Source organism: Falco rusticolus, chromosome 4 (assembly GCF_015220075.1).
Source record: "Falco rusticolus isolate bFalRus1 chromosome 4, bFalRus1.pri, whole genome shotgun sequence".
NCBI classification, from domain to species: domain Eukaryota; kingdom Metazoa; phylum Chordata; class Aves; order Falconiformes; family Falconidae; genus Falco; species Falco rusticolus.
This window is the reverse complement of record NC_051190.1, coordinates 63,651,919-63,668,296: the sequence shown is the minus strand read 5'-3', so window position 1 is coordinate 63,668,296 and position 16,378 is coordinate 63,651,919.

Here is a 16,378-nt window from a genome sequence, read left to right as displayed (position 1 = left end):
TGGGTCCGCCTGCATCCACAGCCGTGAAGAGACCCTGAGGGCTCCACAATGTTTTCTTTTTACTTATTCAATTACATGGATATGGATAAATACAGAATGAGTTTTACAGCGCAGTGCAGCTTTCACTATGTCCAAAGGACATGGTATTATTGTATGTTTAAAACCAGAAAATTCTCGAATAGTTGTCTGAAGGATATCCCAAGGATTCCAACACTTGAGATGAGCTACCAACACAATGCAGGGAAACATAAGGAATTTTATTGGTTTTGAGATTCTTCCATCCATTTGTAAAATAAATAAATAAATAGATAGATCATAAATCAATACAATTTAACCTTTTTTACTCTAACTATGCTAAAGTTAAATATGATGGACACTTCTTTTTTGTATGTATATTTCTACTCTATTATCTTGTTAACTGGTCATCAACCATACTGTTATTTACTAATTAATCAATCATTCATTGTCTTCTCATTAACGCTTTAGTTTGCTGCTGTCATTTTCCTCCACTTTGGAAACACATGAATCTCATAGTTCACATTCTTCTTTTGTCAATTATTCTTACCCTGATCTAACAAAGAATTCAATAAACAAATTAAAGATGAATAAACTATGCCAAGGTTTTCAAGGCACCAAAGGGAGGTGGGTGTTGCATTCCTAGGAAAACCAGGACGAGTTGGCTACCTAACTGCTGAACGTCTCTGCTGAAAGCTTGAAGTCTGATTTTCTAAATAGGAAGCACAGGATGACATTCAGCAAGCCTGCCATTTTAACCACAGCTTAGCTTGTGACTATCTGCATCAGCATGTCAAGATATGAAATAGGAAACTTCAGCCAAAACATGCATCAAAAGTTCTCCACAGCAGTTCATACCTGAAGGCACCTTGCCTTTTTTCCACTGTCATACACACATCAAACATAGAAGTGTTTTAAAGAAGCATGAGAGCTGCATAGAGTCAGCAGTCCAAAAAAAAACAAATATTAATTTGGCTTGGATCCAGAGAAGACACAGCACCTTATCACAGCTTCAATTCAAGCAGTTCTAGTTGGGTTTGCTGGCTGTGTATGAGGTCAAGTTTCCAGGTTTAACATACTTCACTGTATGTGCTTGCCTAAATTTAAATCAGCAATAAGACTTGACAGTGTGGAGAGCTGGGTTCTTTCTTCTGGACATATGTTTTCAGTTATGACTGAACTTTTCTCCTCTTCATGCTAAAGTCCTAAAAGATCTTGCTGGGGCAGTAAATTTTTCAACCAGTGTTTATCAAAGGAGTATGTGGACATTCCATATGATGTGAGCACTTCTTTTATTAGAGTTGTCATTCGTTGACAAATGGGCAGCATTTATAGTATGTGTAAGAACATTACAAGTTCTTTGTGCTGACAAGCCTAATTACATAATTTTCTATATGTATTACTAAGCAAATCAGAGGGAACAGCAATGGTGCATTAGGATCAGCAAATACGAAAATCGAAGAGACCTCATTTAAATGATAATGGTTGAATGTGCACTATGAATAACTATTAGGTAATGAAATATGTTTGTTTGATTTTTGTGGTTCAAAGAAAACCTCATAGTGAGACACAGACAGCTCAGGGCCATTTCACAATATACAGCGGCTGTCCACGTTAGGGGAGGAGCCTTGCAGAATTCTGGGTTGGCATCCAACAAGCCCAATACAGGCATCTTTGTTTGTCTGAAGAAAGCAAGCTACAGTAATTCTTTTGTATAATCCTCCACTTATTGTCTTGAGGTTTTTGCACTTCAGCAAGAAGATATTAAGAACTGGCTCTCATAACCTAAAGCCAAATCAAAGAAGAAAGGTTTCATGTCTGGATTTAGAAACACCCTACACAGTACATTGTTATGGCTTACGGAGACACTGCCCTTAGAGAAATCTCAGAGGTCTTTATCTCCTGAGGATATCTCGGAAACATGCCCAAACTCAGAAGTTCCATACTAAACATTGTGTGATATATGTGTGTCACTACATCAGCTGAGATTTAAATTCTGTTCTTGGTTATGTCACTCTGAATCCAGAGGTACTCCAATGGTCTCAAGAAGTTCAGATGGATGTCAGTGAAGGAAAAAACAGCTCTGGAGTCTGGTACTGGGTAAAACATAGTGTCACTGCTGGCCAGACCTTCTACAGAAGGCAATATATCCTCTTGCTGTGCCATCATTTGCCATAGCCATGATGGGAGACTGCTCCAAATAAATGTTGAGTTTAATCAGCAAAAGTTAATTCCTAATTTGGACAAATTTATGCATGTGTGTGTTTTTAATTAGTGTGAAGTACTTAGATGTCTTCTTGTTGGAAATCCAATACTGTATCTAAAAAATTGATCTAACAGTTCCTGTGCCATCCAATTGGTGTTTGAGATCAATGTTGCAAAGATTTTCTAGACAACTGCAAGAGCTATGAGATAAATTAAGTTTTGAAAATGCTGCACCTGAGCCAGCTTCCACAGAAGTCAGTGAGCACTTCCTTAGTAACTTTCCCAGAAATGATACTGGCTTACATGTTCCCAAAAACTGATGGAAACATCTGCATGAGGTTTTGATTTTTGAAAGGATCTGTAAGAGTAAGTGTGCTGTTTTGGGAAAGCCTGAGTAAGCAGGTGAGTTTTACATTTAGTCTTTAGTGTGGCAAGCGGTCATTCTTGTTTCTTCTTCACAGCAGGAAACTGATGCCTTGTTTGATCCAGCTAAATGAAAATACTGGTTTATATTCATAATATCCAGAATAACTATTTAGCCTAAGTGAGGTTTTTTACTTTCAGGATCAAATTTCAGACTACCTATTACTTGCTTGCATGTATGTTTATAAAGTGTGTTTAAAATAAATTTTTAATTACTTAAAATTTGACTGGTCATTACCTATTAAAAAAATGTTAACCATTACTTTTTCATTCAGTACGGACTACAGATTTTATAAGTATTGGATATCCACGAAGCCACTACGATGTCAACAGGATATTTCTATATGAAGGGTGACATTAACATTAGAACTAATAGAAAAAAAAACCTTACTGGAAGCAGTTCAGATATTTTTGCTCTATTTGCACAATGCAAAAATAGCCTAAATACATTTTTAATGCAATCAGCTGAATTCCGTAAATCCAAATTGTGTGCTAACTGCTCATGCTGATTAGTGTGAAATATTAATTTGCACTAATCAGCTCGAGGCAAGGGAAGCATAATAAACTTGACACATACATTTCACGCTTTACAGTGTTGGAACTTGTTTACAGTGCAGTGCCTGCAAACACTATCGGTACTGTTAGTTATGTCACATGGGCTGTATATTCAAGGTGTACTTGGAAAAATGTCCTTAGCCAATGCTTCAGCTGGTTCAATTCTGTTGTGAAAATCCTGGTCTTTGAGAACTGATGGTCTGCACCAGCTAAATGCTGTCAGAAGCATTTGTCTCTGCAGTGAGCTGGAGCATCTGATTCCTGCCTTAGCTGTTTCATGACTAAGTCATTTACATTCATGTTCCCTCTGCTCTTGGTGTACCAGGGAGCAATTAGACTCTGCAAGCCAATGGCTTCATGCTTCCCTTCTATCTGAAACATGTGCATATACTAACAAAATAAAACTATAACTTTAGGCCTAAAGAAACAGACCAGCTATTAGGCAAACACATGGGGGAATATCAACATGTCAGGTTTCATATATTATGTCTGCATCCCATCTCACTCTTCTGCAGAATGGTGCTTGCAATTCCTGTGTTTGTGGATTAGCGTTACCTGCAATCAGCATCTGATTTAGCAAGCACACACTCCCCAGATGCTATTTTATGCCATAAATACATCATGTGATGTGATGTGATAAAGAGGGGTTCCTTCTTTCTAACACATAACTAAATATGTAGTACCTTAGATGCTGAATCTCAGTGCTAGTCTGACAGAAGGCTGGAGGGGAAAAGAATTCCATCTATGTGTACTTAAGACAATCATCTGCATGAGTGAGAAGGAATAATCTGTGCAGACAAATGTGTTGCTCAGTGCTCTCTCTGCACTGCTTTGCAAGGGTCTGTCTGAGATTGCAGCCCTGCAGAGCATAAGACATAGACATGAATGAAAATACATACACTGAAAGTCACTGTTTGGTTCAACTGCAAAATTACAAAGGCCTGTAATTCTACTGGCATTTCACTGACCTCTGCTCTCCTATATTCACTTCATTTTGAATATAAATTACTCCAGGACACAACTATATAGATGCTGTACTCTGCGCTGTTTTTTCAGATTGCCTATCAGAGAGGTGCTGCAATCAAGATCTGAAACGTAGGCACCCAGCCTTTAATGAAGAAGAGGGCATCCCTCATGCTGTGCCAAGAGGCAGCATGGAAAAGTTTGAAATCTTTAAGTGTGATGTGTTTACATGTGATTAAAATGACCTAATGAAACAACACCATGATCTCATGTGTGCTGCTCCCCAGGGCAGGCAAAGATAAGCATACTGCTGGGCACAAACCACATTGCTTAGCACAAAGCTCATGACAAGCTCATTGATCCCAGTGAAACCAGTAACCGCCATTTACACGTAAGCACATATACATTTCATGGGTTATGCTATCAACAATACCAGTTCGATTACAGACATTTATGTTTCCTGGAGGCAAATGGAATTTGTGTTTTTACTAAGAAGGGGTATTTGAAACTTGAAACAGGTTGACAGCATCAGTTCTAGTTGTAAAGGGCAACATGAAAAGTATTCATCATTCATTAGTTCTGTTTAGTTTTTGAACACTATATCTGGACCTAGAACAAATTTCATTCATAGTTTTCTCCCCCCACCTCTGCAGTTTTTATTTCTGTATACATCAAAGGAAATTAAAAGAATCATTGGTAATTGTATGTGTACAGAAATTCAGTTGCGAATATTTTTTTAACCTTTTAATGGTCTGTGAACAGGCTTTAACACTGTCTTAAAAATCTTCAGTGCAATCATTTATCTGTGCATTTCACTTCACTCTATTGGACTAGTATAACTAGTCAAAAAGTGAAGAACTTAACAGCCAGAGTGTTTTATTAGGTATGCTTAGCCTGAATGAACACAACCTCATTCTTCCATTTTTTCCCAGCTATGTCAAGTTTCATAAAGTGAAGTGTGGCAAAGTCAGCTGGATAGAGCATTTTTAAGAATACTAGATCTTGCGACTTTTATCTTTTCTCACATAAGTAGATCCCACTTAAGTCACTGACCGCTGCAGGGGGTGGGGGGTTGGGAAAGGGGAAAAAGGATGACTCAGATCCTGGCCCTTAAAAGCATTTTTATCTCTGCACTAGGGAGAATTCCATTTTTGGAGAAATGTAATATTTTAGTAGTCAAGTCATAATTCATTATATCTGCTTAATATCTCACATACCTCTGTCAGAATTCAGCCTGCGTGATTATACCTAGAAAACATTAAATTCTCTTTGTGGTTTCAACTCATCACATCTATATATAGCTGTAGTCTTTCTTTATAATTACAACTTTTTCATCAACTAAACACTCTCTCTTCACAACCCTTCTGGCACATTTTTTCCCCTTCTTTTACCCTTGATATGAGCTAACGAGTGCTAGTCTGAACAGAATTTCAACACTTCACTGCAAGCCCCTTCTCTAATGTTACATGTATTCTTATTTACTAAGTTAACATTAAGTGAGATACAAAATATTCAGCAACTTTCAATTTTACTTTCACTTGTTTGCTGTGGGAACAAAGAAACTAAGTTTTTCAGTTTGAGGTTTCAAATAACTGCTGTATATAACAGTATATGTTGACTGTATTAATGTATTTACACATTTTATAGTCAAGGGAAAAGATAAACAATATATCATACAAATTTCATTAAAATACACAGTTTATCCTTCTTCCTTAATTTTATTACTATTCATAGGACTGTCTTTATTGTTTTAGCTTCTGTACAAACACTTAGGAAGAGACAGCAATTACTCCAAAGCACTTATAATCACACTTATGTGTAGCTAATTAATTAAATTAAATCAAGAAGAAAGCATTGTAAAATAATTTAGTTGAATCCACCAAGGCTTTTTATCATATGTTTAAAAGTAACGTGGTGGCACTGGTGCAGATTGCATATAAAAATAGATTATCATCACACAAGATAAGATTTCTGAAAAACTCCAGGTTTGTACATTATATACAGTAAAGGAAGAGCAAGTAATGGGTCACTAGGCAGGAATGGGTGTCTAAAGGCTTCAATCATTTAAACATCTTGCCTAAAGAAGGCAAGTGAAGTTCAAAGCAGAGAACAATGGAAAGAATCCCAAAACAGGAAATATCTGTTACAGACATTAGAAATGCAGTAGATGATCCAGGTGCAGTCACATACTGACCAGGAAGGAATATTAGGCTTTGTTGCAGAGAATAACAAATCCCAAAAGCACTCAGCTTGATATGCAGCTGCAGAGCACAAGACAAACAAAAATTATTCCAGCAATAAAAAAATACAATAGAAATCAAAGGATATAGTTCTGCTTCTAAAAATAACACTGCTCGTTAGACTTCACCTAACAGGCAATATGTGGTCTACTTACTGTGATTTAGAGGTGACGTGCATATAAACTATACCAGAGCCTGAAGACATGCAGTGTTTGGTGGGAGGAGTATAAATTTTGGTGTTTACTAGCACCAGAATTAAAGAATAAAAGGCTGAGAATGTAATGAGCCAACATCATTACTTCTTAAATGTCTCCATTTTGTGGAAAGATAGAGTACACAACAGAGACTAGGAGCAAAATAGGTTCATGTAGTAAAGTTAAGGGAAGTAGCTTCAGTTTATCAGAAGGCTTCTGAGACTACTGGATCAATTGACTTTACAGGCTGAAAAATGCACACAAAGCCCTTTCCATGAAAGCAGCTTTTAGATCTTGGTCGATGTTTTGCCTAGTTCACAGCACTTCTCTTTCAACAAAGCCAGTGAACTGGGTTTTCACACATGGTGAAAAGACCCATTTGGGAAAGTGGGGATTCAAAATGATGAGAGAATAGATGGTGAGAGGGGGGTGAAAGCAGGCTTTCCATCCCCACCTCTGTGAGGGGCCCAGCAGCTGCAGAGGGAAGGGGGCAGCTCAGTGGGATAGGCAGCAGCAGGGCTGCACATCCCTGCCTGTAAGGGAGTAGGTCAAAACTCACAGCCCTGTCTTGTTTTGCTCCTCCTGAATCCCCAAACACTAGTGATGGCTTCATGCCACAATACTGTCCCCTAGAGCTGAAAAACAAACAAAATAAACAGTAAGACTTTGCCCAGTGACTGAGAAACTTGAAGGAAATGCATAAACCTTTGCCAGGGGTGCAGAAGTAGAAGCCAGGTCTTTCTTCTGATGCAGTGAGAGAAGTCTAAGACCAAGCAAATGCTTTCCTCTAAAACACAGGCTAGTGGAATGAAACAAACTCTTCACAAAGTAATCACAAGGCTGCTTCCAGTGCACAGGGAAAATAAAATTTGGAAAACATTATGAGAGTCAAAAAATCACATAAACAAAGACGAAATACCACTGGTCTTAGAAGGAAAAGGGAAAAGGGAGGAGGGACACAACCCTCCAGGTGTACAAGAAAATTCAGCCACAATCAAGCTTCTCTGAAAGGCAAATGAAAGCCTTTTCTGTTAGACTGCCATGATCCTCTCATTAGATAGGTTGAATCAATATGACACAATGCAAGAGAAATGCCAAGTCATTGCTGCCATATGAAAACCTGCCTTTCTCTCAGTGACTGGTAGTTACAAGCCAAAATTCATCAAAGGACCCACCGAATTTGAAGTTTGCCACAGCTGCAATGAAAAATCTCATCCAAGGTTTCAAAAACAGTAGTCTATATATAGGTTCTTAAATACGTGTAACCTGTTTTTCAGAAATACAGAGTTCTGTCAGCTCTTATATGAAAATCAGGCCAAGTCTACTTCCTAGCTTCAATAGGGATTTAGTAAGCCATGTATAAGCAGGTGCTTTTGAAAACTTTGTCTCTGCTTTGATTTCAGTAGTTTTGGCCTTTCAAGCTGAACACTTCAAATTCAGTCTTTGAACAGAATAAGCAGACATTCCCAGGTAGGTACATAGGAGAAGGACCAGAAGACAGCAAGAGATGGAAGGCTCAGTGACTTTTTAAAATTTCCTTCTAGAGAACAAATTTTGCATTATCTGGCAGTAAATTACTGCCTCCTATCATGTTGGCTGATCATCTTTAGGCAACCTAAAAAGGGAGGTGAGAGCTTTGGTACTCCCTTAGGCCACGTCTCATCCCATCTGGTCTGGAGAAGTAGTAGGTGAAGAGATGTTCAAGCTTCAGATCTACCAGAACAGAAGTTTTGGCAACTGGAGGAGTTCCTGCTCATTTCTGTGGTTCTGCAGTGCTTTGCAGATATTATGTTAAACAAGTTGTAAAGGAAAAAAAAAAATGGATAGCAAATGCTCATAAAACCCACATAACCAGCCATTGTTTCTGACTCTAGTGTAAATTTGGATTAATCCCCTGCAACCAGCAGAATTAGTTCTAATACGAGAATTGGTGCTTGTGAAATTGCAAGGTACTGAATAGCCATGGCTCTGTCTCAGGCCACATTCTGGCAGTCAGTATGCTGAGTCTGGTTCTGTATTTTTTGGAAAACAGGAAATGAAAAGGAAATTTCAGAAAGAGGATTTCCTCAAGGAAAGGAGATTCTGAAGTGTGTGGGAGGCAGATTCTTGATGGGCTGTTTGAGCTAGTACCAAACTCAAGAAAATGGAGGTATTACTTTGAGCTAAGAAAGAAAATTAAAATACAATTGATATACACTCCATTAATTAAATGATACAAGTAAAAAAAAAAAATTAAACCTGTTATAAACAAATTAGCATTAAGTAATTACAGCTTATGACCCAAATACCACTTCAAACAAGGAAAGGTATCTCATGTTTCAGCTTTAGATTATCTGCATAGGCAGAATTAATTTCTAAACAATACACCAGATTGCCTTTATTGCATCATTAAAATCCACTGGCTTTGTTATGCACAAAGACTGTATCTTTAGCTTTGAATAGAGGTTGCTATTTTTACAACTGTGTGTTAGGTGTATTTTTACTTCTCCAAAATACAGATTGTCGTTGACTTCATTTATAAAATATAGTATCGGTGAATGACACATCTTTTTAAATGAGCCAAATTTGATATTTCATCTTATAGTTCTGCAGTGAAGTTTCCCTTCATGGAATATGGTGGGGGATCCCACCACTGTCTGCCTTCCCTCTTCATTCAAGACATAGCCAGGAGAAATTTTATGTTATACAAAACTACAACAGCACTCTTTTAAACATTTTATCATCTCTCCAAGTATTCAAAGTGTTTTGCTTTAGAATTGACTAAAAACGAATCAGGGCACACAGCCAGGACTGAATTTTTGCTCAGGTATAGTAAATATAGTTATTTGTAACCCAGAGGTACATGTGTATTTATATTGTTTCTGCTAGGCAGAGAAAAACAGACACAATAGCATTTAATAGTGTCCATAATTTTAGACCTGTAATTCCAGTGAAGTCAATGGGTCCTCTCTGATTCTTAAACTAAGGAATATGTTGAAATTATTTCCTTAAAATTTCCTTAAAAAAATAATCTTAATGTTTAAAGGGACTTCATAATTTCTATATTTAGAAAAAAAATTACTTGAGAAGAAAATTACCCAGACATAACATGGTCTTAAATACTTAAATGCAGGTTTATTTTTCATAATTGTTGACTGAGTTCTGGGAAGATGCATCAATTACTAAAAATAGACCTAAAGTAAAATATGTAGAAATGAATTTGACTTTCAGTGGCAGTTTCATTTCCATAAACACAGCACCATTGAGGGAATACACCTAAAATTAGGGAACTTATTTATGATTCCCTGAGCTTCATTTGCATACTACTGTATCAGCTCTGTTTGCTCCTGTTAGTCAAAACTACATGGCAATTTAGTCTGATTTGGAGGTCTGAAATGAAAAAGCCAAATTCAAATGTAAGCACCTGGGAATTTTCCCTTCAGAGGTATTTATGTATCTTACTCTTCCTGAAATAAATGGAATTCAGCAACTAAAAATGTTCAGAAATGTGGCTTCATCACTGTGAAAATAAATTACTTTCCTGAACTGCTGAACCTCCACTACTTAAATTCATGAAAACAAACATGCACAGCAATGGTATTCCAGCATGAATGCATAGGTCTATCTTCAATCAATTCTTTTAAGTATTTTGCACTTATGTTTGCTTGTTAACCAAATTTAATAACACAGAGAATCACAGAAATATAGAACAGTTGGGGTCAGCAGGGACCTCTGGAGATCATCTAGTCCAGCTCCATGTTTCAATCAGGATCAGCTACAGCATGTTGCTCAGGATTACTTGGGTTTTTAATATCTCCAAGGATGGAGACTCCATAACCTTTCTGGGAAACAGGCTCTAGAAATGTTTGATCTGCCCTTACAGTAAACTTTTCTTCTTATTTTTACATGAAATTTCTTGTATTACAGTTGGTGACGGTTGCTTCTTCTCCTGCTACTTAGTACCACTGGGAAAATTCTGGCTCAATCTTCTTTACACCTGCCCACTAGGTATTAATACACATGGATAAGATCGCTGAGCTTTCTCTTCTCCAGGCTGAATAGTCCCAACCCTCTCAGTCTCTCCTTGTCAGATCCTTCAAGCCCTTAAACATCTTTGTGGCCCTGCACTGGGCTCATTCCACTATGTCTAGGTCCAAACACTCCAGATTTATTAACAGCAGTGCTGAGCACAGGAGAAGGGTCTCTTTCTTCAGCCTGCCAACAGTCCTCTTCCTAACGTATCCTGGGAGGCTGTTGGTCTGCTCTGCTGCAAGGGCACATCACTGGGTCATGTTCAACTTGGTGTCCACCAGGGCCTGTAGGATCTTTCTTGCAAAGCTACTTTCCAGCCAGTTGGTCCCCAGCCTGTCCAGTGCATAGGGTTTTTCCTCTCCTGGGTCAGGCCTTCAATATTTTCCTTTGTTGAACTTCATGAGGTTCCTGTTGTCTCATTTCTCCAGTCTGTCCAGGTCTGTTTGAATGGCAGCACAACTATCTGGTATATCAGCCATGCCTAGCTGGTTATCATCTAGGCAATTTTGCTGAAGGTGTGTGCTATCCGATCATCTATCCCTCTGTGATCTTGATGGGATCGCAGCCCTGAAACTGCATGCAGACCTCTCATTCCCTCCATTTGTTCTTCTTTAACGCATGCTGATTTCCCAGAAGAAGACTGAGCATTACCCCCCACAATGCTCTGCTCCTGGCACTTCTTTATTTGTGTGTATACAGTTGCAGTGGGCTGCCTTTTATCTTGTTCTGTTGATTTTGCAGTATCTCCTTCCTCATCAGCTGGTCTACCACTTCCCCACTTGACTGTGGGTTATCATCTCCTTCCCCTATCATTTCTAGTTTAAGGGTCTTCTGAGCAGGTCGGCCAGTCTGCTGGCAGTGATTTTTCTGCCCCAGTTGGTCAGGTTGATCCTACCTCTTCCTAGCAGTTCTCAGTTTTCAAAAGGGACTGTGTTTTTGTAAAGCAGATCCCTTTCACAACCACCAGCTGCTCAACCAGTTGTTGACTTTCAGGGTCCACATATGACAGATGTGCATGAATAATCTCACAGTAATTATAATGTCTAATTGCAGCACTGCCTCAGAGCATTGTCTGGTGGGACTGATCCCTGCTTTGGAGGAGATTCTGACACTCTGAGTCTCAGTACATCATTTGGGCTGAATTCACTCTCGTTTTAATAAAAAGACAGTCCTTACATGTAAAGATCTTCCTTATAGGCTTTGATGTGCATGCCTACCATGGAGGAAGAAGCTGTTTCTGAGGACTCTTGACTGTTTAAGATCGTACATAAAGAGTGGTTTAGTGTTTTCAGGAATATCTGTTAAACAGATAATATTTTAAAGTGAAACAATTGTGACTTCTAAAGAACTTTGGCCCCAAGACAAAACTTCATAAATACCTCAAAAGCCAACATGACTGTAAATGTGTCCATTTAAAAATAAATGCTTATCCCAAGCCCAGATTTTTAAACTTGTTTCAACTCTGCTAATTATTCTGAATTTATTGTTATTATTAATATTAATATTATTTCTAATCCAAATGTAATTGAAATGGCAAAGCAGCTGTAGAACTTCAAAATGCTTTCAGTCATTATCATTTTATCAAAGTTACTGCAAGCAGGTTCTCTTTCTCTTTGTGGCTAATCTTCATTGATTGAGAGTGAACAAGCAGCAGTAAATTCCCAAATGACTAGAAATTTGACTAGAAATAGCAATTACTCGATGCCTAGTAATATGCATTTCAAATGAGTTTGGCATTCTTTCAATATTCATTGATTACTGTTATCAGCTCAACAAATTAAAATGCATCCACAGGATGTAGGATTTGGTATTGGTTGAAATCCTGATCACAGATAAACCATTGACTTTGCCATTGATTTCAAAGAGATGTTAAGTCAATCGCCTCTCAGATCAGGTGCTGAGTCTCTAACAGTGGTCAATAGCAAATGCCTTCCTTTTCTTTAGACAGGAAAAGAAAAAGGGCTACCTTTATTTTTATTTCAGTAGGACTAACATGTTGGTTTTGACTTTACAGCTCTTCCAATAACCTTAAGGTGAACATCCCTAAGTACTCTTGATATTGGCCAAGAGTATTCCTAAATACTCTTAGATACCGCTGCTACCGCAGGCTAGAATGTAAAATATCTATGTAATTTACCCATTTAGCAGAGGACACAGTCTACCCTAAAGCAAAGAATGAGGAAAAGAATCTGAAGAAATAAAAATTCTGCTGGTTTTCTGCTGCCAATCTTGGAAAAATTGCCTCACCTTTCTAACACAGATGCCTGAGAGAATGTTCCCATCCCATGGAACCCTGGGCAATGTGAAAAACATGCCCTTCCCACAAAGTGGTGAAATCAGTGCCTTTCAATGCTGGGCAAACCCCACATATTTGTAAATTGATCACAATACTCTGATGTGAAGGGCATTAAGTTGGGATAAACGCAAGTTTAAGACTCATTCTAATCACTTAAGCAAACTTCCAGCAAAGGAAACTAAAATCAATTGAGAATTTTTAAAAACTTAGGCTGGGATTCACCTTTTCTAAATGCAGATGCCTCCACTGGGACATCTAATCAACTGAACTGCTCACTCTAGGATGCCTTTACAGTCAACGGACACTGAGTCAGTGGAGCCTAAGGCTGACGCATCACAATTCAAAATCTCTATAAATGTCCACTTTGCTCTAATGTTTTCAAGGATACTGAGGATGGCTTGCTTAATTATGCATCTTTACATCAGAGGTGTCTTCACTTAGAATACCCTGAGATATTAATGAATAAAGTCCAAGCTCCTTATCTGAGTAGGTCAGTTTAGCAAACAGCATAGATCATTAGCTGCTCTGAAAAAAAACCTGATCCTTTGGTAACCATTATTCTGAGATGTGTCTCTTGCAACCAACAGACAAATTTCATTTAGAGAAATCTACACTGATGGAATGTTGAGTTTTTTGAAACAGAAAATTCTCTGTCATCTCTGTCACATGTGCCTTTATATTCCATGGTAAACTAGAAATAATGGTTGCAATTATTTTTCTGGAGTGCTTTGGGATGAAAAGTATGTATGAAAAATTAAAACTAGTTATTACAGTTTTTAAGTCCCATTAGAATCAGTGAACTCAGGTAGCAAAAATAAAACTAGGAACTAAATACCTTTGCACATCTAGGCCTAAATAAATGGAAAAAATCTATTTCAGTCAGGCCTGAATTTTAGCCCTGAAAAACGTCATATTACTCTTTGAACATAAGCCTAGAATCCTCATTGGTACTTTTGGCTAGTTCCTGTATTATGCTGCTGTCTGGCTGAGTTTACACATGAGCATATTGATTTTCTCTTCTCCCTCCTCCTGCATCTCTCCCTCTCCAATACAAACAGCATGGAAGTATCAGCACTTAGCAAAAAGAAAGCGACCATAGGAGTGGGCCACCTCCTGGCTCATGCACAGGAAAGATCTTTTTGCTTTCTGACAGGACATTCTGGAACATCTACTTTTCATTTCAGGCTTTTCTGTGACAAAAACAAGCTCTTTCTGAGCCTATTAAATCATTTCAGTTTGAGGCCACTGACATGTTACATTTTTCTAGTGCCCCATACTGTCAGTCTTGTTCATCTCAGGAGAGAGTTAAAAGTAAACATTTACTTTTACCTGGTGTCTCTTGTGGATACCAGTCAAATGTTTAAAAAAAAAAAATAGATTTCTGCAAGTGTGGCAACATTTTTTTCCAGGAAATGTGAGTGTATGGTTGGATTCATATAACCGTGGGCCATTTTATCAACCCACTTCATCGTTATTGTAATATATGTCTCACTGTGGCAGTATTTAAAGATTATAGTCAGACTCATTTTGAGAGGCCCTATGAATGAGCTGTGCTTCACCTAAATTTTGCCATCTAGAAATTAGAATCTAATTTAGTGCTTAAGTCAATAATTTAGGTTCCCTTTAAGGAATGAACTGTTATGAAATTGTCCATTATAAGAGATTGGCACCTCTAGAAGGAAGATTAAAACCAGCTATCTTATACACAGGCGCTACCTCCCATCTGCTGACAGAAAAGGGGCAAAGATGAGGAAGCTAAATGAAATTTAATGGTTACTTGGAAGCACAAGGAATGAGCCCCTCCCTCTCAATTGACTAAAAAGAGCATGAATCATCATATCCTATGAAGCAACTGGAGAAACAGGTGCAGTAGTAGGCATGTCTGTCTGTCAAATCCCAGCCACCAGAGCTTGCTGGCTGCATGAGAGAAATATGCCAAACCTCAAATAGGATATTACAAATTATGTCTATTTTCTTGTTTAAGTGGAAAGCACCAAAGACAGTTGCTTTTCTGAAGAACTGTCTGACGGTTTCTCTGTGAACAGGTCCACAAGCTATTGCTTCTTTGAACACAACAACAGAATGCAGGTCAGTGAATTTATCTTCTGCTTCCCCTAGAGGAAAATATAAAATGCAATGTTTCATTGTTTCTCTATAAACAAAAGTGAAAGACTGCCTCCTTTAACCCACAGACATGCACACACACAAGTGTCAGGGTAAATCTTTGCTGCAGGGTGATAAAACAACGTACAAAGGTCATGCAAGGGTAAGGTCAACTTCTATTGCTCTTGGGTGATTCTTTGATTACCTTGGGTTTCAGACTGCATACTTATTTGTTTTTTATGTTTTAATTTGCAAGAAGTCTTAAATTAGACTGTTTACAGTTCCTGAAGGTAGGCATGAAAGAAAAACCTAATAAGTGTGTATGCTGTTAACACACAGATGTTCCTTTCTGAAGATACACTAATACAGCTATCTCTAGATAATCCTGACACTTTATAGTGAACAAAGTAACTCTTCATTTTATTTATCTCTGAGCTGACACAGGTCAAACTGAGGATTTTGCTTCCAACTTTCCAAAACAATCCTTCTCATAGCCAAATTTGGAGATGTTTCCCAAGGATAGTCCCACTGATTGTAATAGCACTATTTAGCAAGTGTCGAAAATTATGAATTGAGATGTAGGAGACTGACATCTACAAAGGATCAGCCTTAAGTCTGAATATATGAGTATATTATGAAAGGAAGAAGGGCAAGTTCTACCCTGAATTCCTAAACAGGGCGATGAGCTCACGACTGTTGAATTCCTGAGATCCTCAGTATAACACACGGAGTGCAGCTTAGAGAGAAGTGCTGGAGGCAGAAGTGAATAGGTCTTACCCAGAAAGAAGAAGAGAATGAAAGATTGCCATCTCCATAGATGCAATAACATAAGCAATTAAAAATGTGTGCACCACTGGTCTTTAGTTGAGCTCAGAAAAGAAATTCCATGGGGAGTTACAGTTGTACAACCTTACTATATGGGTATACTTAATGTCAAACTCATTACGGCTTTCCAGGTTTCCAGAAATGGGTAAACTGCAGCTACCTGGAACTCCCCTCTGCTTCCTCGCTGACTCTGTTTTGCTTCCCCAGCTTGCCTTAGAGCTTGGCAACATATAATCTTGTAATTCCACCTGTAGTTCCTGAGCTGTTGCTGCAGAGTATCCTGTATGACATTCCCTGGCAATATCCCCAGAATTCAGCTTTATTATTCATTCTGGCTTGCCACAAGGCTTCTGCTTCTGAAGCTTCCTGCTTCAGTGTCTTCCAGACAAAGAAATAATTGGACACAGAAGAAAAGTAAGATAAGAACAGTGATTTCTGCTAAGCAAAATTCACCATGATTCCTATGAAAACGTTGGTATAACAAAAGTTCTGGTATAGATATTGCACTGATATCATAGAATCACAGAAATGGTTTGGGTTGGAAGGGA